This window comes from Thermobia domestica, chromosome 9 (genome assembly GCF_964235325.1).
Source record: "Thermobia domestica chromosome 9, izTheDome1.hap1.1, whole genome shotgun sequence".
Classification (NCBI taxonomy): Eukaryota; Metazoa; Arthropoda; class Insecta; order Zygentoma; family Lepismatidae; genus Thermobia; species Thermobia domestica.
The window spans coordinates 55659643-55684631 of NC_137462.1; the positions used below are offsets into that span (position 1 = coordinate 55659643).

At 35.8% G+C, this 24989-nt stretch overlaps 1 protein-coding gene and 1 long non-coding RNA gene across 2 annotated transcripts in view; one reads left to right on the top strand and one right to left on the bottom strand.

Annotated features, from left to right (window-relative positions):
* The first annotated feature begins 3008 nt into the window (after window positions 1–3008).
* Window positions 3009–24989, top strand: part of LOC145694664 (uncharacterized) — a 47187-nt gene continuing 25206 nt past the window's right edge. Inside the window, exon 1 of the mRNA XM_081771136.1 lies at window positions 3009–3857. The gene's annotated coding sequence lies outside the window, so the exon portion shown is untranslated. The remainder of the gene's footprint in view (window positions 3858–24989) is intronic.
* LOC145694667 (uncharacterized) lies at window positions 6742–7926 on the bottom strand. The gene is made up of 2 exons (XR_014133037.1): window positions 7081–7926; window positions 6742–7049 (listed from the first exon to the last, which is right to left on the bottom strand). It is a non-coding gene; the product is annotated as an uncharacterized LOC145694667 (long non-coding RNA).

Consider the following 24989-nt stretch of genomic DNA (forward strand, 5'->3'; position numbering starts at 1 on the left):
ATATAATGTTGAAGCTTGGTTACAACAGAGCGTGGGCTTTAAGCTGTGGCTCGCTAATGTTTTGTCGTCTACTTATTCCTCCAACAGGAAGGGAAAGAAAGTGACACATGAGAAGTGAGGATTGACAACAGCAAGCTGTATGGTGCGTGGTCTCTGGTTCGATCCCAGCTCGCGCCGTGTGGACTTTGTGGTGGACAAACACCGTGGTCGTAGGTTTTCTCGGGGTTCTACCGTTGCCTTCCACTTTCTTCATTCCACTCTTTCACTCATCTCTCATCATCACTGTCTCCTTTAGCCTATATTACATTTTTTCACTACTGCTATTTTCAGATTTTCTATATATACACTACCGGCTAAGAGTGCGACCGATAACTGGTATTCAACGAAGTCATCTTTGGCCTTCGGAAAATGGCGAAGTTTTTATGGCAGTAACGGGTCACCATGAACTAACTTCATGCTTCCTCTAAAATCGAACTTCTGCAATTCAAAATGTAGATTTAAGAAATGTGCAAAAAAGGAACTTTTGTTACATACATATATGTATGATGACCCGTGGTGCGTAGCAGAAATATTATGAATAAATCATGAATTACGTGAAGTGCTGTTTATGCTTCCACATGGACCTTCAGCATTTGTGACTATCGACAATGTGCTACGCAGGGGCGGATCCAGGACGGACTTCTCGAAGGGGGTGGTGGTGGTAGTAATACTGCTACTTAGAGCTACTTTTAAGAGCTCCAAACTCTGAGATCGGTATTATTTATATATAAAATAAAAAAGTTTCTTCGCTCTAAATCCACTCCTGGACGAGTTATGAGTGAGCCAACACCTATTGGAGCACCTGCACGGTTACATGCTATTAGCGAAGAAGACACCAACCAAGCAAATGATTGGTCCATTTAAAAAAAGAAAAAAAAGGAAATTTTGTTTCCGAAGACCATTTTAAGTGAGTGAACTTGAAATATGTGCGTTTCGTAATCGTAATTTCCACCTCACATTGTTTCAGTTTAAGAAAACGGAGGAGTAGGGGGAGGCTCATTTTACTATTTCAGAGAGCCTCCTTGATCAAAATAATAATAATAAAAAAAGTCAAGAAAATATTTTATTCTTCATTTAATGAATGTGAACCACAAACATCATCAAATCATTGCACTTTTATTGTTCTCAGTGTTGCTAACTGTGACATCAAAGTTAACGAAACTTCGCTAACTTTAAAAGGCTGCAGTTAATTCATGAAACATTGGTCGAGAATGGTATTTGGTGTGTTTATTATTCATGTAAAGTTGAACCATCAGACAAAATTTCAGAATTTTAAAAGATGGTGTTTTCGAGAAAATGGCGCCCAAAATTGGCGATTTTTCAAAATTTTACAATTTCTCGATTTTTTTTTGCAACAAAATGGTTGCACACAGAAGCGATACATTTTTTTTCCCAGAAAGCTGGTAGCTTCGTCTTACGAACCGCGAAAACCGTAAAATTCGTACCGGAAGTGCTCGAAAAAATTCGCAAACTTTGACTTTTCAGATAAATTGACGTCCATTTGTTAATTTATGTACAAAAAAGATGCGCATGCGCAAACCAAACTATAATAAAATATAGTTTATTTATATCCGTATGTACATACCACAACAAGAATTATAACTCTACCTGTCTCCATAGCCGAATGGTGAGGCTCCGAAGTTGACCATTTTCCATGTCTTCTACATTCATAAATTGTACTCCCCGTCTTTAATGGTCCATTACTTGCCGGGAAATTTTTTTTTTCGACAAAACAAAAAAATACGTGAGTCAAAAACATGTCTAGTTGCTATAAAAAAGTTTCAACAATATCTGAGATAGTGATGGTACAATTTTATATTTTTGTGCTTGAGTTGAAATGGAGGGCACCATACTTATATTTCTTATAACAGCTTGCGGCACATGCACTTGTCAACAAAGACACATACCATCAATGGAGTTTCAATGTCACAAAATCATACTTCAAAAAGGTACTCGAGATCATATCCATGAAAGGGGAACAACTTTACGTTTAGCGTGCTGACATTACATTCCTTGCTTGTATAGTAATGTACAAAAGATTCATCACATCTCTTTAGAAATTACTGAAATAGAAATAACTCTCTTCCTTATTAGAGAAAATTTAATTTGTCTTCTTGGAAATGTGTAGAAGAAAACAAATTCTTCCAAAAAAAAAAAATCACTATAAAAATAAAAACGAAGCGAATTACAATTTTAAAAATATAAATCTAAATAGAAACAAGCCACAGAATCATCGGGTATTTTCTGTTAGTGATGTAGATATACACTTTTACCAAGTAGTGAAATTTCAACTCATCTTGGTAGGGTAGCTGTTAGCGCATAACTTTTTCTATGATTGTAGGTCCAACCCTTTTTCTATGATTGTAGGTTCAAGTCTCATAATCTCTAAAACTTATTTTCAGGCGTTTTCCAAATGTGAAAGAAAATATTTCAGTTATTCACTTTCATTAATCCTTCGTGTCCTTTTAACCTATTGGTCTTAAACTTCAGATAGTAAATTAAAAATTTCGTTTCAGCATAGTTTGTATGACTGAAATTTATAACTTTATTATTTCATCTTCTGTGGTTACTTTACGTCTATGTACCCTTTCCTATATTTTATTTTCTGTTGTATATAGTATTAACACATTTTTATGTTTGTTATGAAACTTATTTAGAACAAAGTTAACCCAAGAAACTCTTAGACTGTTCAATATGCGATAAGATAAACAGTATAAGTAATTAGAAATGAAAAAGAGGGTGTAAGTGTCAGTAAAAAAACGAATAAAAAATATTGAGTAATATACAGCTCTAGTAAGTTTGTTCTAAATTTCCAATTCTGATCCGAAACAAGTAGATGCACGGTCTGTTGAAAACAAGATCCTAACGAGGTATTACGTTTAGTGAATAATAGAATAGCTTTATGTATACTTGCTCTCTCTGTTGTAGTAAATATGATTATACACTAGTGTTTATTATTTTTCAGAATTAAGGACCAAAACCCAAAAGTATGTAACAAGACTTGTACTGTATGTGGAGAGAAGTTTCAGTATGCTAAATATCGTCGGAATCATATGTTGAAGAAGCATAATGTCGGGGAATATAAGTGCCCGCAATGCCCTAAACAATTCAGCAAATTTTGGAACATGCAACAACATGTACTAATACACTCAAAAACACGTTCCAAAGATTGTCCATGCGAAATTTGTGACAAATTGTTTTTCGATAAACATCTACGAAACATTCATATTCGTGTTGTTCATAAAAAGGATGAGAATAGTGTGAACTGTGAATTGTGTAATAAAAAGATACTAAGGATCTCCTTGAAGAACCATATGGAAACACATGCAGAAAATGTAAAGTATAGTTGTCCTGAATGTGATAAGAAGTTTGTTTCAAGAATGAAATTGTACTATCATAAAAAAACTCATAATCCTACTTTCACCTGTTGTAAAGTTTGTGGTAAATTGGTGAAGAAACGAAGTTTTCCAAACCATATGAAGTACCACAATAAATCAGAACAGTGTGAACTTTGTGGTGCACAATTTGCCATCAGTATGGAACTTAAACTACACATGACAACCCACACAGGTGAACAACCATTTGTATGTGAGATTTGTGGTCGTAAATTTGCGCGTCACAACAATCTGCGAACGCATTTGAAACTTCATGCTGGAGTGCGTAAATTTGTGTGTGATTTATGTGGGAAAAGATTTGCTCAGAAGTGGAATATGCGAACACACATGAAGTCATGTGAGAAGAGTTCTTCTGTAGCACAAGCATCTTAATAGTTTAAATACTTTAGAATCGTCAGTTACTTTTAGAATACTATGAATGAGGTATAATGTTTGTTTTCTTCGTTTTAGTTTTACTAGTTACTGGCACATATAGTAGGGAACAGTGATTTATCCAGAATTTTGAACTTAGTAGAGGTTCAAAAAATCTTGGGGCGGGGTACAATCTTGCATTAAGGTCGTATACTATTATCGTCTTTTTAATTAGCGTGTTTTATATATATACAGATGGTGATCAGAAAAAATGGAAACACCTGTAATTGGCAACACGTCAGATGTATGGGTTGGCAGTGGTGTCGTGGCGCCCGCAGCGCCGGGCCGCTGGTGGTGGTATGTTAGGTCGGTCTCCATACTACGTCAGGCGCAGTGGAACAGTAGTGTCCAGTGGCTGCAGCAGAGGGAGGTAGTGTAAAATGGGAGACCTCTCAGATTTTCAAAGAGGGCAAATTGTTGGTGCGCGGTTATGTGGAGTGAGTGTGACGGCAGTGGTTACTGTGTTAGGTGTGTCGCGTGAGACAGTGGCGAAGATGATGACGGCCTACACAACACACGGGAAAACCACATCGGGTAAGCGGAACAGTGGGCGGAAGATAATCATGGATGACAGGTTACGCCGGGTATTAAAGCGCATTGTCACGCAGAACCGTCGTGCCACTGCGGAGCAAGTGACGGAGGAACTCAATCAGCACCTCCCGCTCCCTGTTTCGACAATCACAGTCCGCCACGAATTACATGACATGAACTTACGGGGTCGTGTTGCACGGGCCTAACTGCTCATCAGGGACCATAACGCTTTCGCACGCCGCAAATGGTGCTGCGACCATGCAACTTGGACCGTTGAGGACTGAAAACGTGTGATATGGTCGGATGAGTCATTCTTCACCCTATTCCCAACCACGGGCCGTGTTTATGTGTGGAGAACGCCCAAAGAAACTTATGATCTGCCAACTGTAAAACATGGCGGCGGCTAGGTGATGCTGTGGGCCGCAATATCATGGTTTTCATTGGGTCCTGTGGTCACACTTAGCGGACGAATCACTGCCAACGATTGTGTCGCAATTTTAGGAGACCACTTGCATTCTATGGTCCGGATGTTGTTCCCGGATAATGACGCCATCTTCTAGGATGATAATGCACCCATTGACACAGCTGGCGTTGTTGAAGCGTGATTTGAGGAACATGGGGATGAAGTTCAACACCTCCCCTGGCCTGCCCAATCCCCATATCTCAACATAATTGAACATCTGTGGTCCGGCTTGGAAACACGACTCCAGCGACGATTTCCACCTCCATCCTCTCTCACAGAACTGACCGATGCCCTGCACGAGGAATGGTGTAAAATTCCACTTGCTACCATTCAAGACCTCTATGCCTCCATCCCACGTAGCATCAAGGCTGTTCTAAAGGCGAAAGGTAGCCCGACACCACATTAATCTAGTAAGTTGCAATTTGGTTCAGGTGTTTCCATTTTTCTGATCGCCATCTGTATATATATATATATATATATATATATATATATATATATATATATACAAACTTTAAAATTCGTCGATGCAACGATTGCATTGGATTTCCTTCCGCAGCCAGAGCCAATTAGCATCGACTTTCTCATGCTTGGCGTCACGTCGAGATGAAATCGTTGGCTATCGATTGATCGAACGTTATTGTGACTATCACAGCCGTGTAAAGGTTGATATCCATTCAATCTTGCGTTGCGTGGTTTGCTTGAAAATTTATCTTGTCGAAAGTAAGTTGTCATTCTATTGGCTCTTAAAAACAAGAATTCAAAATCTTTTAGAAACCAAAATAGCAAGATTTTTAATGGTGTCTTCCCGTTCTGCCTAAAGGCCCTCCATCACTTTGTAGAAAATATTTTTAGACGAGAAAATCTGTCCAGGGAGAGATTTTTTCAAGAGAATTTTTCTTTAGTAATTGTAACAGATTCTGTAAGTTTTATTTTAATTTCTTTAAGTTTTATAATAAATTTTAGATGTTATTCTACTTGTTCTTCTCGAAAAAATGACTAATTACAGATCTGTTATTAACAGTGTTAATCACATCTACCTGTAGAGAAATGGAAAATTGATTGACTCAGTTGCAAGAAAGCTGTTTGACATTGTAGGTAAAACGAAGATAAAACAAACTTACTTGTCTAGTATCAAGTCATTTCACAACAAAATTTTATTCAGTTTTCCAGTAGTTCACCTCAAACATGTAAAGGCGGGCGGCTTTAGGATTATACTTTTGGGTAGGCCCGCTCCCTCGCGTATGGATACTTATGCACATTTGATTGATTAATGAGAATAGGAAATTCCTGTTACAGTAGTGGTTAATGCTGTTTATTAAATAATTATTTACCATTAATATAAAAAGTGAAAAATATATTTACTCCGTATTGTATCTTTTAGTGTTTATATATTTTTTTTTCAAAATTTGGGGTAGGTCCGTGACTACCTGGCCTACCCGCTAAAACCGCCATTGCTCGCAGTATGTAAAACGTGCCGCAGATCAATCCTTAAGACATGTTTGGCCATATATTAAGCAAACAATGCAAAAGGATGTGTAAGACGGCTCGTATCCCCGATTATGTGACTTATTGATGTGATTAAAACTACAAAAAAACATACAAGTATTTCAATATTGATATTTTGTATTGCTGCTATTTACATTGGCAACATTAATATGAAAATAGAATTATATATGATACTATTGCATATAGTATAGAATTATGTGTATATATATGTATAAATCAGTTGATAAGGTGATGCCGAAAAAGGAGTTGTGATTGTACAGAACACTAAGATTCTTTCTTAGGAGTCGCCTTATGCATCCTCTAGCATTGTTTACTTAGTAACTATTGTATCAGGCCTTGTTTCCATTTTGTACTAATAGACAATAACACACTGAGCAAGGCTATGTGATAATATGAAAAAAAAAAAAAAAACAGTATCACGTAACAGTTTCAACACACTAACTGTGTCTTCATCAGACTTCCACTCCTTTTGGCTGCTTGGAAGTTGGTCATCATTTATATACTCTCCGGAGATCACCTTTTAATTAGGCTCCGCCCCTTCTTTAAAAAGTAACACTTGTGTGGCTTTCACTTTCACTTTTTAGGTGCACACGTGTCCAATTAAAAGTTTACCTTTTCTTTGGATACATTCTGTCTCCTAATTATCTGTATTTTCCTTGGGAGACAGACAAAATCTCGCGGCCGAAACCTCGCGTGGCCAAAACCTCGCCGCCCAAAATCTCGCGTGTCCAAAACCTCGCCGCCCAAAACCTCGCGGGACAAAATCTCACCGGACCAAAACCTTGCGTGGCCAAAACCTCGCCACCCAAAACGTCGCGTGGCCAAAACTTTGTGGGTCCTGAGATCAAGCCAACGCTCAAGAATTATCCAAACTTCAACACTCCCTTACGAGGAGCATTTTGCAACTTACATTCTTATGGTACAAGGAGAAGATTTGTACCAAAACGTAAAGGTTCTATGCTTAGTAGTTTTTTAGATCTGGAGAACGGCAAAATTCATTCAAGGCCATCCATTCCATTCCTCTTTACGGCATGCATTTCGCAAAATATTGTCTTATCTGGAGCTTGTGCCCTTGTGAAGCAAGAAGATTTATACAAAATGTCAAGTTTCAAAACCTAATAAGTTTTGTAAATCTGGCGATAGAACATTCTACATTGAAGAAATCGTAGTGAAAAGGTTTTATCCTGACGACATTTCTTCCCAGGCGACACTACGTCTCGCTTAATTTAGACCAGGCGAGATTCTGTGTCGCGAGATCATTACAACGAGTCGATATTTTGAGTATGGCGATATTTTGGGGCGCGAGGTTTTGGCAAGGCAAGGTTTTGGCCCCGCGACGTTTTGGGCGGCTAGGTTTTGGCCAGGCGAGGTTTTGTACCCAAACCATTTTCCTTATTAATTTTTCCTCTTTCTTTCTTCTTCCTTTTCATTTCTTCTTCTTTAAGCAGATCTTTTCCCACTCTTTATTTATCGATCCTGCATTCCAATTCATCACCTTGTCTCCTGCCTTCATAATCTCCCTGGCTTCCTCCCATTTTCTCACCAAAGTTCTGTTCTGTACCTCTATGACCCCTCTCCTTCTCATCCTATCCTGTGGTTTGTCTCTTTGTGTTGCTTGCATATCGCAGTGTTGTCCCTTTTCAATCTTACATCATCCTGGTGCTGTTTAATCCTTTCTTGCATTTTCTTTTTTGTTTCTCTTATGTAAATTTTGTTACACTCCGCGCATCCTACTCCCCTTTGATCTTTCTCCGCTACTGTTTTTCTCTTGGTTCTTCTCAATAGTTCAATTATTCTGCTTCCTCCTTTCCTGTACGTCCTAATTCCTGCTTTCCGAAGCATTCTCTTTATCTTCTCTGTTTCTTTGCCTAGGCTTTCTATTCCAAACCATTTTTTGTTCTTGTCTTCTTCCTCTTTCTTTCTCTCTCTTGCTATGTTTCTTATGATCTTATCCTCTTCGTTGTATCCATTTCTCCTTAGCTGTGTCCAGAAGTTCTTTAAATCTGTTTTCCTCTGTTCTTCATTTGTGTTTAGGTCTTCTATTCTTTCTTCCATGCTTTTTATGAAATTCTTCTTTGTACCCTCATCCACATCACTTCGTTTGTGGCAATACACTCCCGCTGCACACTATTTTTGGTACCAGGATGTAATAAACTCTCCCCCTTCCGACTTCTTAATTTTCATATCTAAATAGTTTATCTCATTGTCTACTTCTATTTCATTTTCTAGTCTAATCCCTTTCTTTTCATCTTCCACGTCCCTTATGAATTTGTCCAGCTGCCTTTTCGTTCCCTTCCATATTCCTAAACAGTCCTTCACATAACGCAAAAAAGAAGCAGTCTTTCTCCTCCTCTTTCTATCGTCTCCTTCAGAACAGAAGTTTGGTGAGAAAATGGAAGGAAGCCAGGGAGATTATGAAGGCAGGAGACAAGGTGATGAAATGGAATTCAGGATTCTCGATAAATAAAGAGTGGGAGAAGATCCTGCTTAAAGAAGAAGAAATGAAAAGGAAGAAAAAAGAAAGGAAAAATTAATAAGGAAAATAACGATAATTAGAGGACAGAATGTATCCAAGGAAAAAGTAAACTTAATTGGATACGTGTGCATATAAAAAGTGAAAGTGAAAGCCACACAAGTGTTACTTTTTAATGAAGGGGCGGAGTCTAATTAACCCTTTCCGGATTCCGGTTTTTTGGGCTATTTTTTAGACTTTCAGTCAAGCAGCTACTGCATCGTCACTATTTATCCTAGGATCATGGTTCATACCTCATTCTCTTCAGAATGGAGCTGGCTTTCAAATGGTACTACTTGCATGCTCACACCATATATCAGGAGCGGGAAAAATGATGTCAAACGGAAAATTTCGGAGGGAATTTTTTTCTCGCAATTTGGGCCCCTCTAAAAGCGGCCCTGTGCGAACGTAGCCATCTAAAAAAAAATCTGATAAATAGTACTTGGTATACTGAATGTGTGTGCCAAATTTCAGGTTTCTATATTGAATACCAAGGGCGGGAGAAATTTTATCAGGAATTCCCACCATGCCCCAAATTACCGTAAAACACCATGATCTCAGGTAAAAAATTTCCTGAGACATCGCTAATTACCCTAGGGTCATGTTTCGCCCATCATTCTCTTCAGAATAGAACTGCCTTTCAGGCGGTATGACTCACGTGTCTCCATCGTGTATCTAAGCGGGAAAATCCCGGAAAAAAATTTGGGGGTCTAAATATCCCTTTTTTTTTAAATTTTAGCCCACCTGGACCCCCCCTGTTTTAACACACAGATCTGCAAAAAAATCTGGTAAATACTACTCGGTGGGCTGAATGTTTATGCACAATTCCAATGTTCCAGTTGCAAAAGTAAGCCCGCCAAAAAAAGTATACCGACAATGTCCCATATTCCCGTATACAGAGGGAAATTTTTAAACATTGCCTGAGACATCCCTAATTGCCCTAGGGTTATGTTTCGCCCATCATTCTCTTCAGAATAGAACTGCATTTCAGGCGGTACCATTCACTTGTCCCCATCGTGTATCTAAGGCGAGAAAATCCCGTGAAAGTGATTTTTTGGTAAAAACTTCCCTTTTTCAACGTTTAGCCCCTCCGTACCCCACTGTTTTAACGCAAAGATCTGAAAAAAAAATCTGGTAAATCCTACTCAGTGGACTGAATGTTTGTGCAAAATTTCAATCTTCTACGTGCAAAAATAAGCCCGCCAAAAATACTTTACATAAACTCCCCCAATAATATCACATGAAAATATATATTTTAGAATTATGACGTCATCACCTCCTATGTCTCGACGCAGGAAGGTGTGAAACCATACGTAATGTCTTCTACAATGCCTCTGGACTTAAACTGGACGAAAAAGGTCAAACCCGTATGGTACAAATTGTACCATGAAATCCCCAAAGGGTTAAAAGGTGATCGCCGGAGAGTATATAAAAGATGACCAACTCCCAGGCAGCCAGAAGGAGTGGAAGCGTGATGAAGACACTGTTAGTGTGTTGAAACTGTTACGTGATACTTTTTTTTTTTTTTTTTTTTTTTTTTTTTTTTTACATATTATCACATAGCCTTGCTCAGTGTGTTATTGTTTACTTAACTAAACACGTCGTGGCCTAACATGTCTTGAGGATGTGAACTGTGGCACCTTTTACGTACTGCGACTCTTAGCATGTTAGAGATGAACTACTGAAAGTGAATAAAATCTTGATGTGAAATAATTTGATATTATACCAAATTAAGTTTATTTTATTTTCGTTTCAGTTACAATGTCAAACGGCTTTCGTGCAACTGAGTCAATCAATTTTCCATTTGCCCACAGGTATTTTTTAAAAAATCACATTAGTCTACCAAAATAGATGTGAATAACTGCTGATAAAAAAAACTGTATCGTCGTCATTTTTCCGAGAAGAATAACATCTAAAATTTATGATGAAACTTAAAGAATAGTTATTCTTCTTACAGCCTCTGTTAGAATTACCGAACATATTATTACGAATGCAGGACAAAATTCAATAGGACTAACCCCAAGGAAAATTCAGACAAAACGGACTAAATTCAAGCGACAGAAACATAGGCGCAGCGTAATAAAAGGATGACTTTTTTTCTTCAGCTGTTACGCATCAAAAATGTTATCTGAAATACTTCACTTTACGGAAATAACATTTTAAAAAAAAAAAAAAAACTGCTGAAAACCGAATAAAAGACGTAAGACTGTTGAGTCATTTCCATTTTAAGTGATTAAGCATGTGCCGCTCGACCATCTCCAAAAAATCTAATTTTTTCATGAATGTTTATTCTATATTAGGGTACTTCAAAACCACAATTATTATTATTATTATTATTATTATTATTATTATTATTATTATTATTATTATTATTATTATTATTATTATTATTATTATTATTATTATTTTACAACATCCCATGGCGACACAGCGGGTAACGCCATTTTACGTTTCTTTCGATTTTAGGCGTTTACGTTGTTTTGAATCAACATCTATTTGTCCTACCAAATTGAAAATTGTTGGACGTTTCCAACTCGAGCAGAGCTAAAACTTTGATCTCTTAACATTTTTGGCTGAAACAATTGAAAGAGGTGAAATCAGAGTCTACAGTAGCAACACTTTTGGACATTGAAAACATTTGGGAAGAGGAAACAATTGACGTAGCGTCTGAATTTGTGGGTGCATGTAGTCCGGTGTCATAAGTAAATACGCAAAAATTTTCAGACCTGTAGCTGCTTCCAAACGCCTGAAAAAAGTCTTGAAGTTCGAGAATTAGGCCAATTTATCATTTCACTGTCCAATATCTCCAATGGACCTGGAAAAAAAGTTCTGAAATTTTGGGAATAGTTAGTCCTTTAGTATACCATAACCACTACAAAGCGCGTTTTGTGTTTTTGTGCAGAATGTGGGTCAAAGTATTAAGTAATGACGTCATACTCTAGGAGGTGTTTTGTTCATGAATTCAACTGGAAATTAGTTGTGAAGTAAAATAAAGTAGGATGAATCGTTAGTCCAGTCAAGGTTCTCAAGCTCGTTCCTATCCTCTAGTTGTAACACTGTCTTATCACAACCACAGCAGCACTGGTGAAGAATGCTACTATACGCAGAAGGCGAGGAAAGTCAAAATGCACACTTGACAAAAAAGTCCGTAAGTACTCCTTGCTCTTGCTCCTTGCTAAATGAATGATATTCAATCATGTTTATTCTTGTCTTAATTGTCAAATCATGCAGAAGACTGTTGTCCTTTCGTTTAATCTACATTCCCAAGTCAGTGAACACTTATCCGCTGTAAACAGTGACTGCGGAAACAGTGTCCAAAAGTGATCCTACTGTAGACTCTGATTTCACCTCTTTCAATTGTTTCAGCCAAAAATGTTAAGAGATCAAAGTTTTAGCTCTGCTCGAGTTGGAAACGTCCAACAATTTTCAATTTGGTAGGACAAATAGATGTTGATTCAAAACAACGTAAACGCCTAAAATCGAAAGAAACGTAAAATGTCGTCAGCCGCTGTGTCGCCTTGGGATGTTGTAAAAAAAAATAATTAATTGTGGTTTTGAAGTACCCTGTATAGGGAAAACATTTATGAAAAAATTAGATTTTTTCGAAAAGGTCGAGCGGTAATTTTTCTTCTTTCTCGATCACTTCGCATGGATTGATCCTGTTATAGTAAGTATATATTTCAAATTTTAATCTTTGCTTTATATATATATATATATATATAAAGTCTTGATCAGTTTCAGAATTAAAATAAGTATTTATACATTACTCAAAATAAAAGACTGCTATATGCAACCACACAAGGACGACATTTTTAAAATCAAATAGCATCACAGTTACTTTCCGTAATTAAAATGAATGGTTTTACTGTAATATGCTAACGTATTTCAAATGTATTAAAGGTATAATAAATAGGAATAATCAGAACTTTTGATAGTGTGAAAGTAATTAAAGCTAATCTGCCTTTTATTATAACATTTTTACGTTTTATTGAGTTTTCAGCATTTTAAAAGAAATATGAAGTTATTTCAGTTGAAAAAATACAGATAACATTTTATAATATATGACAATTGAAGGGGAAAAAATAATTATATAGGGTTTGCCTTGGTACATCTAATATATACTTCTGTGATGTTGTTCCTTGGATTTTGCCCTCGTAACTACAACCATTTTATACATGAGTTGTGATCTGCAAACAAACACGCTAGAAGTTAAGTTTTTCGGTGCTACATTTCCCTAAACATTTCCTCCTCGAATAGAATTCCCTATCTCCAAAGATTAGATAGAATGGGAATTCCCGTTCTGCCTAAAGATAAGATAATTTAAAAGATTTTCCACAAAGTCCTGGAGGGCTTTAGGCAGTGCAAAAATGAATCTTTTTAATATTGCAGCCCTCTAGTTGGGGGAGTGTAAGGAATTTCTTTCCGCGAGGGTGTCTGAAAATTTTTGGGCGGTAATGGTGGGGTGTTAGGGGGTGTAGATAAATCACTGGTAGGAAATCATAATATTAGGCTTTCAACTAATATTGCAGAAAAACGAAACATTTGTCAGTTAAAAGGTTTTCAGTAATTAATTTTGGCGGTACAGTTTGTGAACTCAAACTAATAAGTACTTTTCGCGATGTAATTAAAACAATGAACTAATTGTATGGATGAATTCCTAAAATACTTCAAATAATTGTAGCTTCTTTATATTGTGCTTAATTAAATGTTTAATTACAATTTATGTGTAATTTAAGTACTTCATATTTTGGCTAGTGTGGACTGTGTGGTGGACAAACACCGTGCTTGTGGGCTTTCTCGGGGTTCTCCCGTTTCTTCCCACTTTCTTCATTCCACCATTTTATTCATTTCTTATCATCACCGTCTCCTTTAGCCTAATCGGCATAACCGTGGGACGTAAAACTCGAAGATTTCATTTCATTTTTTTCATATTTTGGCTATATTATGGTTCTAATTGAAGGCATGAAAATGACAACCAGATAAAGACCAATTTCTCAAAAATGAGATTTTCATATATTCGAAATCTATGTTCAGTGGTCTATCAGTGAGTGTGAAAACAAGAGTTGCATGCTTACCCATTCCCCCACCAGAGAGCTTTTAAACTTACCCGTTTTTTCGTTGACAATGAGAACCAGACAAAGACCGGATCAATCTGGTTTTCGTTCTCAGTTTCTGAATAAATATGTTCTGGCTAGCACTACCATTTTGTGCGTAGTTGCTTTCAGACGAACACGAGTATTGTAGTCCTCGTACCACAAGTACTGCGTTATGATGAAACTAAGCAGCGATAGTTTTGTGGACGATTCAGATGCCTATCCAGATTTTATTTCAAGTGAATGTGATGATCGTGATGTGATACATATACAGCGAAAAAAAAAAAAAAAAAAAAAAAAAAAAAAAAAAAAAAAAAAACGTAAGAAAAATGTGAAAAAGTGGAAGCAGAACGTTCGCAAACGTAATCTTAATAGCAGGACACCATATATATCTAAGAAAGGAAAGCCGATGGCAGGACGTGTTTCCAAAGACTGTTCTTGTAAGAATAAGTGCACTCAATAGTTTTCCAGTTCAGCAAAGGATAAGATACTACAAGACTTTAATATTCTGAATGATAAAGTATTGCAAGACACATACCTGTCAGCGCTAATACGATTCTGTGAGATTCAGCGAAGGCGTCCTGACCTCATATTGAAGAGACGGGGTAATCCATCACAAAAGGAGTTTGTAATTCAAGAGAAGAGAAATGTGCCATTTAAATATTATGTAAACGTAGATGGCAAAGAACACCAAGTTTGTAAGAGTGGCTTTTGTAGTTTACATGGCATCAAAAAAAAGTAGGGTTGAAAGGCTTGCCTTATACATAAAGGTCGGTAGCACGTCTCCGATGGATATGAGAGGTAAATATGAGGGTTCCAGGGATAATAAAAAGCCAGAGAATGTTGTGCGTCAAGTAATAGACCACATCAAATCTTTTCCTACCAGGAAATCATACTATTCTCGAAAGAAAAAATGTTTACAACCGGACCTTACTGTTAAAAAAAAAAAAAAAAAAAAAAAAAAAAAAGCATGAACTTTACTTGGAGAAACGTGAACCAGAGGTTTTCCAAAATATTTCTCAAGTGACAAATGTAAGCCAGAAATTCCGTACGAATATTATAATAATGTTTTTAACACCACATTCAATTTAGCTTTTGGTAAACCTCGCAGTGATGTGTGTCCTACTTGTGACGAATTAAAAGTCAAAATTGATAGTACAATAGATGAGGATAAAATGAACTTGCAGTGTGAAAGAGAGGTGCATTTGTTAAAAGCACAAAAATTCTACGATGACTTGAAAGAAAAAAACAAGCAAGGCCAGGAAGATCCATCAGTCGATGTTTTATGTTTAGACTATCAGCAGAACTTCTGTCTCCCTGTTCTACCTGTTGGAGAAATATTCTATAATAGACAAATATGGATTTATAACCAGTGCATTTATTCCACCAAGACAGGAACATAAAAAATGTACATGTATGATGAAACAGTCGCAAAAAAGAGAGCAAATTAAACTATGTCTTTCCTTAATCATTACATTGAAAATTTCGTGGACCTTAGTGTAAAAACTCTGTACATTTTTACAGACAACTGTGGAGGACAAAAGAAAAACTTAACTCTTGTCCAGTATTTGTCCTTACTTGCTACTATTAAGAAATTTGAATATATTGTTCATCACTATCCAGAACGGGGACACTCGTTTCTCCCATGTGACAGACAGTTTACACAGATTGAAAAACTCAGACTTCAAAAAGAGTATGTATATATACCGGAGGAATGGTATTTACTTGTTCAGATAGCATCCAAAAAGTTTCGCGTCATAAAAGTTCAGCAAAACATGGTCAAGGACTTTCATAATTTCTTGTCACCTTGGTTCGTTAGGAACATAAGGAATGCGGACAAGGCGTTCAAAATCTCTACTTACAAGGTTTTCCAGTATGAAGGCAAAAACATTTGCGTATCCCACGGACACTCTCCGGAAATATAATATGATTGTTTTATCGGAGTCAAGAAGATTGCAGACATTAGTGAAGTAAACCTGAGCAATGCACCTCGAGCTTACTTCAACTCACTTCCAATTAGCGCAAATTGTGTTCCAAATATGTTCCAGACATTTATAAAGGATGGTATGCCAATCTTCACTGTGTAGAAATGTAAAATAACACGAGTGAAACTGATACAGATATGAACAAGTAGCAGACATTTTCAGTGAGTGTGAAAAACAGATATCTCCATTTGCATTTTTGTATTTCTGTAATAATGATCCGTAATAATAAAAAATAAAGATCTTTTTATTGTTAACTACAAGTATATTGTACAGTTAAGGGTTCCACTTAATTCCAACCATGTTGTAGCAATTATATTGGATATACGTAAGTATTCTTTGGTCTTTACCTTGTTATCACTCTCACTGAGTTAATATTTTTATCTGGTTTTGTTTTCTACGTCTCTTGTAAAATTAGCATTTTGGTCTTTATCTGGTTGTCATTTTCATGCCTTCAATTCTTTTTCAAATGTTAGTATAATTTCAATAGGAGAGCAATGTATTTCGTGTTTGCTTATTAGGCTGACTTTCTGAAGACTTCTTTTGTCTATTCCAAAATTTCCAACAGACCAAAATTATAAAATAAAATTTCACAAGATAAAAGCTGGAAATTACTTATTATATCATCATTAAAATGCGCGATTACATCATCTTTATTAGCGTCAAACAACGAATACTACATTAGTTGTACGCGACTCCTCACATGTTTCCAGGAGAAATATGTAATTCCGACAAGTCAGCCGTGAGTAAAAATTTTATGACCTTTACTTACGAATTGTGTATTTTCAGGCCTGAACTTACTAAAGTTTTCATCCTTATGCCTTGCCTCACTGCTCGCTAACGATTAATCGTCTTGGTCTCAAAATGAAAACTTATTCTTTAAAGTATTGGAGTGTTTGACACGGGAGACGCTAGTTCGGATTCTATTTTAAGTTGTATGACCACGTCTCGTAAACCCCCGCTGCTGAAAGGGACATTAAATTTCAATCCAATCAGTCCTAACACTAACATACATGGTAAGAGTTTTTTGGGGTGTTCGAAATGATGTTCTGTAAACTTCAATCTGGCTATAGCTCTAAATGCAAACACCATCTGCTGAGAACTTGCAGTGACCGTGTTCTGAAAAATGCCTTTTCTTTTCTGGACAGGATCAATATTGCACAAATGTTAATATTTCTGCGTTTTAGAATGTTAATTTACATCAGACCAGTAAGTAATATCTTTGCTGTGAATCTAAAAGTATTATACCAATATTAATTAATTAATTAATTTTTATTTATTTATTATGTTTTTATATAAACATTCTCTAACAATGTATTAATATAACACAAGATCATGCGTAGATGTCTGCGTATAAATTTGGTAGATACACGATTTAAATTGGTAACCTGTCAGTCTTTGGTCGATAGACATCGAAATTTCAGGAGGCCCGTTTCCAGGCCTTGACAGGAATCACTTCCTTGATACATAAACCTATAGGTATTCAACTTTAACAATTATGAGACTGTGAATAATCCAGGAGGTTCATTTCCAGATCTTGGCAGAAATTCTCCTTTTAAAATATTTACCTAGTCCATATATTTCTGTTTTTACTAGCACATAACACATAAACGTACACAATTTATGATGCAAATATTTCCTATATTTATAATTACAGTAGTTGGTTCTGCACAGAAGCTTTCGGTTGTGCGTGATCTTCAGTCCACTAAGTTCTCTTAGATGATATTTTAGTCGAATATTGTCCTAATTAAAATACCTCAGTGATTGACACTCTAAACTCTTTGAATGAATCTTTTTAACCAAATATTTTCTTAAACACTATGCTTTTTAACGCCTTATTTCCATTTAGGAATGTTTTTTCTTTTTGACTTTTTTTTTTTTTTTTTTTGAATCTATACATATTGTTTCTTTAATTTCGTTTGTAGTATTATTACAAAGTTTTGGAGCAAAAAAAGAATTAGGTTTTGTGATATTGTTTTGTTTACTCTTACTGTTTCAGATTTTTTTGGAGTTATTTTTCTCTTTCCATATCAGTATGTTATTTTATTCCACTGTTTTTCATATTTTTCTACGTATAAAAGTATAGTTTTTGCATATAATTTTTCAACGGTTAAAACTGTAAATTCTGTATACAGAGTGTTTCAAAACAACACCGACAACGTTTGCGAGGTGATTCATGACACTAAGATAAGACAAAAAGTATAGACCAACATTGGTGCACAAATGCTTCCTTTCGGAGTTATATGCTGCCGAAAACATTAAAAAATGAACTTTAAAGGTCCATAGCTCCAAAACTATGGGACTAACGTAGTCGGGTCGACATAACTTAGGAACTAGCATGTGCCCTATCCAAATATCCAAGTTTCAGAATCCTGCGTTTCTTGCGCATCAATTTTTATGGAGGTAGTTGGTGAGTACTGCAAATTATTTGCCTGTAGCCAAACTCCCTCTATAAAAATTGTTGTGTGAGTACCTTAGGATTGCGGGCGCACTTATTAGTTCCTAAGTGGAGTCTTGAACCGACTACGGTAACTCCTATAGTTTTGGAGCTAGACCTTTAAAGTTCATTTTTTCATGTTATCGGCAGCATATAACTCCGAAAGGAAGCATTTGTGCACGCAGGTTCGTTTATACTTGTCTTATCTTGGTGTCAGGAATCACCTCCCAAACGTTGTCGGTGTTGTTTTGAAACATCCTTTATAGGTCTTCCAATTTGTTTTCTTTATTTTTATTTAAACAAATTCTTATTATATTATTTTGCTGAATTTGTAATGGTTTCATATGCGTTTCATAGGCATGTCCCAACTTAAGATACAATATTGTAGACTTGTAGACAGTGGCGTCGGAAGTATTTTTCAGCTGGGGGGGCAAACTGCTGTCTAGAAAATAGACACGGGAATGTAACATAGGTAAGATAATACGAATATATGTTTGTAATGTAACAATAATTTGATTTGATTGGTTAATAATAATAATAATAATAATAATAATAATAATAATAATAATAATAATAATAATAATAATAATAATAATAATAATAATATAATGAAGCTGTAAACAGTTTCGTGAGAGTGAAATTTCCATCTATTAGAGGCATCTTAGTTTACATCTTTAGATTAATTAATCCCGTGTCAGTTTGGTGCTGGATTTTGGTCTGGTGCAGAAATTTTCAACCACTGAAATCAAAATTAAAAACATAAAATTGTAAAATTTGTACTGCTCACAATGACTGTTTGTAAGTACAAATTTTACTATTTTATATACTGGTACATATTTTTAACTGTATTGGACATGGCCACACGGACACTATTACATAATCTTAAAGCTACTTAAATCACTTGGAAATGAGGAAATTAAAATTATATTTTTAAAAATCCATTTCTGGTGTTGCAGTACACTGTAATATTAGAAATTGCTATTTAGAACTACAAACTTTGTAGCACTTTGTAGTAGAAAGTAACTTGTACATTATAAAACAGGCTACATAATTAAGTAAAAAATAAGAAAAAATATTTTTTCTACCTACTTGACTTCGTACCAGAAATGGAAAAATGGAATTTTCACTAAACACTTCATAAAATTTATATAGAAAATTCAGTTACACTAATTATCCAGAGTTATTTGTAATTTTTACTGCACTTACTTCAGTATATCCAGTTTGTTATTACATTCACCTCTCTTCCTAATCTCATTATATTCACTTCACTTCACACTAATAAAGTACGACACAATTAATAAGAAATAATTCAAGTTTATATTGAATTTTAAGTGCTATTTTGTAATTTAAATAATTGGTTATAATACGCATAATATTTTCACTTACGTAATTCTACATTTATTTCTTTTCAAAATTGACCAATAGGGCGCTTGTCTTTGATATGAATTCTCTTGCAATGGTGTTTAAATCTGGTCGCTACACATATGCAACAACAGCAGATGAGCCAATCTTTCCTGCGTCATGGACGTCCTCAAATATGTCTTTAGACTACGCAAACAGTAGCATCATTTCAGATTTGGCTTGGGGGGGGGGCAAGACCCCTTGATATATGAAAAATTTCGCGTTTTTCATTGACTTACTACTATTATATTGATAAAATCTATATAAATCTCACTCAGGAGGGGGGAAATACCCCTCCCTGCCTCCCCTAAATGACGCCCCTGTACGCAAATAGCTTAATGATCTTTCGCAAATGCTCAAGAAGCTGGCATAGTGAGAACGAAAGTCCCTAGACGAACAGCTTGGTCGAGAAGACTGCGAACAGTGGGGTTTCAGCACTAATAGTTTTTAATATTCTGATGATCATCAGCGACTCAGTCGTCATCAAAGTGGGTGGAAGCAGCCTGAGCTGAGCTCATAATCTATCCACGTTAAAATCCGTCAAGTGAACTCCCAATACCTGCTTCAAATATTCTCTTGAGAGAGGCCCACCTGATTGATGTGGCTGACTGAAACGACACTGCACTTCATTCAACAAAGAGTCAATGATTTCGAAGTACATTTTTCGAAGATGTGATACAGGTTCTAGGGTAGCTGCTATAGAAGGATTATCAGTCTCCTCCAACCTAATTGGTATTCTCTTTGATCTTGATGAAGTGGGCAATTTTAAGTGTAATATGTCTGCATTTTCCTTTGCTTCCTTATAGATGTTTTCAAATGCACTGTCCGTTCGTAGGTTTCTCAGAGTGTTGCTGCTCTTTTAGCTCCAGAAGCAGAAGCTTCAGAATTTTGAAGCACTTTCGCCAGTTGTCCACAAGGTACAAAAGCACGTATACTGACTATCAGAAAAAATATCATTATGAATTTATTCATTCTTTTCAAATGTCCTTTTAGAATTATTTTTTGATCATCGTTTGGACCACTTGTATTACTGATGATTCTTTTCGAACGTGATTTGAATTCGTTTGTAGTAGATTGAAATCTGATTAGAGATTTTCACCTAACACACCAGCGAGTAGGACAAACAGGCAATAAATGTTTAGGATTACTTTTGTTGATAGTTTTACAGGGTTCAAGAACAATGTCGGCGTGCTTATATTGTCTATCGTTTTGAAGAATCCAGGTTGATGTTTCAAACGTCTTTCACTATGGCCCGCACGTCACACAAAGGTTCGCATTTTCGTGCTACTTCTTGCAATGGAAGATCTAATGCATGATTACTGCACTGAATGTATACAGCTTTCGGATGTTGAGTCGAAGTTATCTTCTGCACACCACTCACTCGTCCTGACATGATAGCTGCACCATCATGACACTGTTCGCGTATATTTTCTGCATTCGGGTTAGGGTTCGTTAGAATATCTTGGATCGTAAATTCTGTTTCCTATTTTGTGCCATGTGGGGTGATCATTTCCATAAATATTTTGTTGGGTTTCATGAATCAGAATCAATACAGCGCACACAGATACAACTGTTCTTTCTTTGAAATATCAGTCGTGGAGTCGGCTATGATTGCATAAAATGCAGACTCTTTAACTTCTGCTACCAAGTCTCTCTATATTGCATGTCCCATAATCTTTAAAATTCTTTCAATCAGCACTAAGCCAGTTATCCTGTCGATTAATCCATTGGTTGAGAACAGGCACATCCATTTTTCTTTCATCCAGGAGTGACATCAAATTACCCGTACTATGCAAATGTCCACTGATTGCTCGACCACTGCGAGCTAAATATCTCACACTACTAGTTATTATAAGCAGTGACTGTCTTTCTTATTCTTGTTTACAAACTTGGTCTGAAAGGAGAGCTGAAATAGAGGTTCTGTTTCTGCACTCATATCTGAACCCTTTCACTACCACTGGGATATATGTGTCCCACGATACATTCTCAGAGAACCCTTGTAATTTACCACATTTTATTGCTATGAATCGATGTTCCCCTGGTAAAGAGAAGCCCGCTAATGGTTCGCAGAATTCTTATTAATATTATCCAATAGACAGTACTGGAAGTGAACGTGAACAATGAAAGTGATAATAGAACAGATGAAAGTGAGGAACAATGTACTAGTGATAAAGCAGTAGTTGCATGTACTGTAATTTGGAAAAGGATTCCGAAATGTAAAATATTTGTAATCATAAATACGACCCAATTGTTTTTCTGACAATACACATTTCATAATTGAAAATACAAGATGATCATTCATGTCAATACCACTGGGACATAAAGGTCCCACGTAAAAATATCAGAGGGATACATAATGTGCCACCCTTCACACATCGAAAAACGAAACGGTGGAAAATGTTTTTTTATATATATTTATACGTTTGAAAACAACTTAAAATAGCCATATATTAATGTTTTTCACTCCGAAAAAAATGGTAGTGAAAGGATTAAACAAACGGAACGACAATAGAGTTCGCATTTTTCATATGCTCTGAATTATTAATCCTACCTTATACATTTTTCCTCCTCACTATAAATCTTATTGCACTCTGCATATTGTTTGTAAGAACATTAATTTAACTTTATGGAAAATGTATTTAGTTCCTAAATGACCTGTTACTCATTTAAACTGTTATATTTTTCAAACTTTAAAATTTCGCTCCACGACTCGTTTCATATTGCAGACTTACGATTACTTAAACAAAAATTTTAAAATAATTTACAGTGTTTTGAGAATGTACACCAATGGAAATAAAGAGAATTTTCAATTCTTTTCCTAACTCTTTCTGTCTAACATGGGGGCAGAAAAAGCGCCCAGTGTCTTGTTTCAAAGAGAAAGATGAATCTGGAATATATAATTTTTTTTCACATTACTATAAAAAGCAAAATTTAGTTCATATAATCAGTGTTGTGTGATGTTTCTACAGTCTGAAAGTGAGGGGGCAAAAAGGGTATCTTGCCCCCTTTGAAAATTTCAGGAGGGGCAACTGCCCCCCTTGCCCCCCCGGTTCCGGCGCCCCTGCTTGTAGAGTATTCTGAATAAGAGCGTAACACATAAAGCTATCACATTTTTACAGCATGAAATCAAGACTGATGAAAAGAAAACAAGTCTATATTGGTCGCTATTTATTGACCTTTACAAATTTTATATTTTTTTATTATCTGGGAGTATTTTGGACTCAATCGCCATAAAATTTTTGTGGGATTTGTCCCTCCGTATCTTTCGTTTTTTTATTTTAGTTTTTAACACTCATTATACACGATAAGTACCATTTATAACGACACATAGTAGAGGGAGAGTAGAGAAGAAGTAAAATGGCTAAATTGTTATTTTGCACTGTTATAATTATAAATCTTAATTTCATTCCTTGATTCTTCAAATGTTGCAAATAATTCATGTCCCTTTCTTAGGTTATCTTCCTCTCCTCTTCGCACAAAAAGAGTTTAATTAATCTTTAAGGTCCTTTCCACTTGCCCTGTTCCGGCCTGAGTCATACACACCTAAAGGCTATAAAACATATTCAATTAAACTTTCGGGTAGAGCCTAATTTGACAGTACCATTCCGATATTTGCTTAGTGGGACATGAACAACTTGAGTGACTGGTAGCTGGATCGAACCTATGATGTGGTACGCGAACGTCCCTTTTGTAGCAGCTAATTTGAACTCCTTTTCACCGAAACTCTCACTTCCAAAAAACGCTGTCAGGGAAGAGTAGGACACTATCACAAACATTTTTGTGCTTTATACTGTTCACATGATGTTTAATGTCTAACCATCCGCCATGAATAATATTGAATGTGAAGAACATCTGTTAGAGGGTACGTCAGTATCAGAAATAGTTCTCTTCAGAAATGGATATTTTTTTCTGGAGGACATCGTTAAAAACACACTTTCGTTTTCTACCATTACTGACACGTCAAATAACTCGGCAATTGTAAGATCCCGATAATTGTCCTACATATCACAGCACGGGTAAATGATAAAACACAGAGAAAAAAAAAAGTAGCTCGTTCACAGCGCGAGGCTTCCAATAAAAAGGATGAATTAATTGCGATGACAGTTATTCCTTTGTTTGCAGTCTTTAAAAAAGTCGGGACACGAGTTAAAAAGAAAGGACTGTCCTGGCTAAATCGGGATGTCTGGCAGCCTTAGTAATACACCATACGTAAAACCTTTAATTTTAAACAGCCTCTTAATCGTACAGATTTATACACTAATTTTCTTAAATTCTTTTGTTACATGTTGAATAATCGATGTCTACTTTCAATGTTCGTCAATTTTTACAGCTAAATAATTCTGATTCGTAACTTCATTAATTGCATTACAGTAACAATGTATAATATTAACGCAATTATAATATCTTAAAAACAAAGTTTTGAGGTTGGCCAATCATTCTTGTTAAATTTGAAACCAAATAATTTTGTTCAAACTATTGATTTACCTTATTTAATGTTATTTTCGGTTTAGTATAAGTTTTTTCTCATTTTTTACCCATAATAGTTATTGTGGTATCATCCGCAAGTAATTGAATATAGCCATCGATTTTCAAATTGTACAAATCATTTAGATAAATTATAAACCAGGGATACTGATACTGGAAATACTTGGATTATACTGGATTTTAATTTTGATACTGGAAATAATACTGGAACTTTGATCTACATACTGGAAAAGTCATGAAATACACAAATATTCTTTATAATCTACCCTGGATTTTTGAACTCCAAAAGTCAAGGGTAATAACAGTCGTTGCATTAAAACTAGAATAGAATAATTACAATTATTTACGCAAATATAACTTAATAATACATTTAGATAATACAAATAATGCTCTTGGCTCACTGTATCAGCCCTCCGAGCAGGGTGTCTACGGGCCTGAAAGTCATGAATTGGAGTTGTCTGTTAAAGGATGCTTAAAGTCGTGAATTTGAGTTTCAGGTCATGAAAAAAGTGATTTTATAGAACAACAATACTTATGTAATACAGTACAGTTGCTGAAATAATAAACTGTGATTTTCCCCAATGTTCCGGCGTTAAGACGTGACGCCACATGTCTTGGGGTTGCAGATAGTCACCAACTTCTCCTTTTCTACTAATTCTGCTTTTTTCCTCGTTTCCCCCAATACTTCACGTATAATAATAATGAATACTTTGTATTATATGCAATGCTTCAAG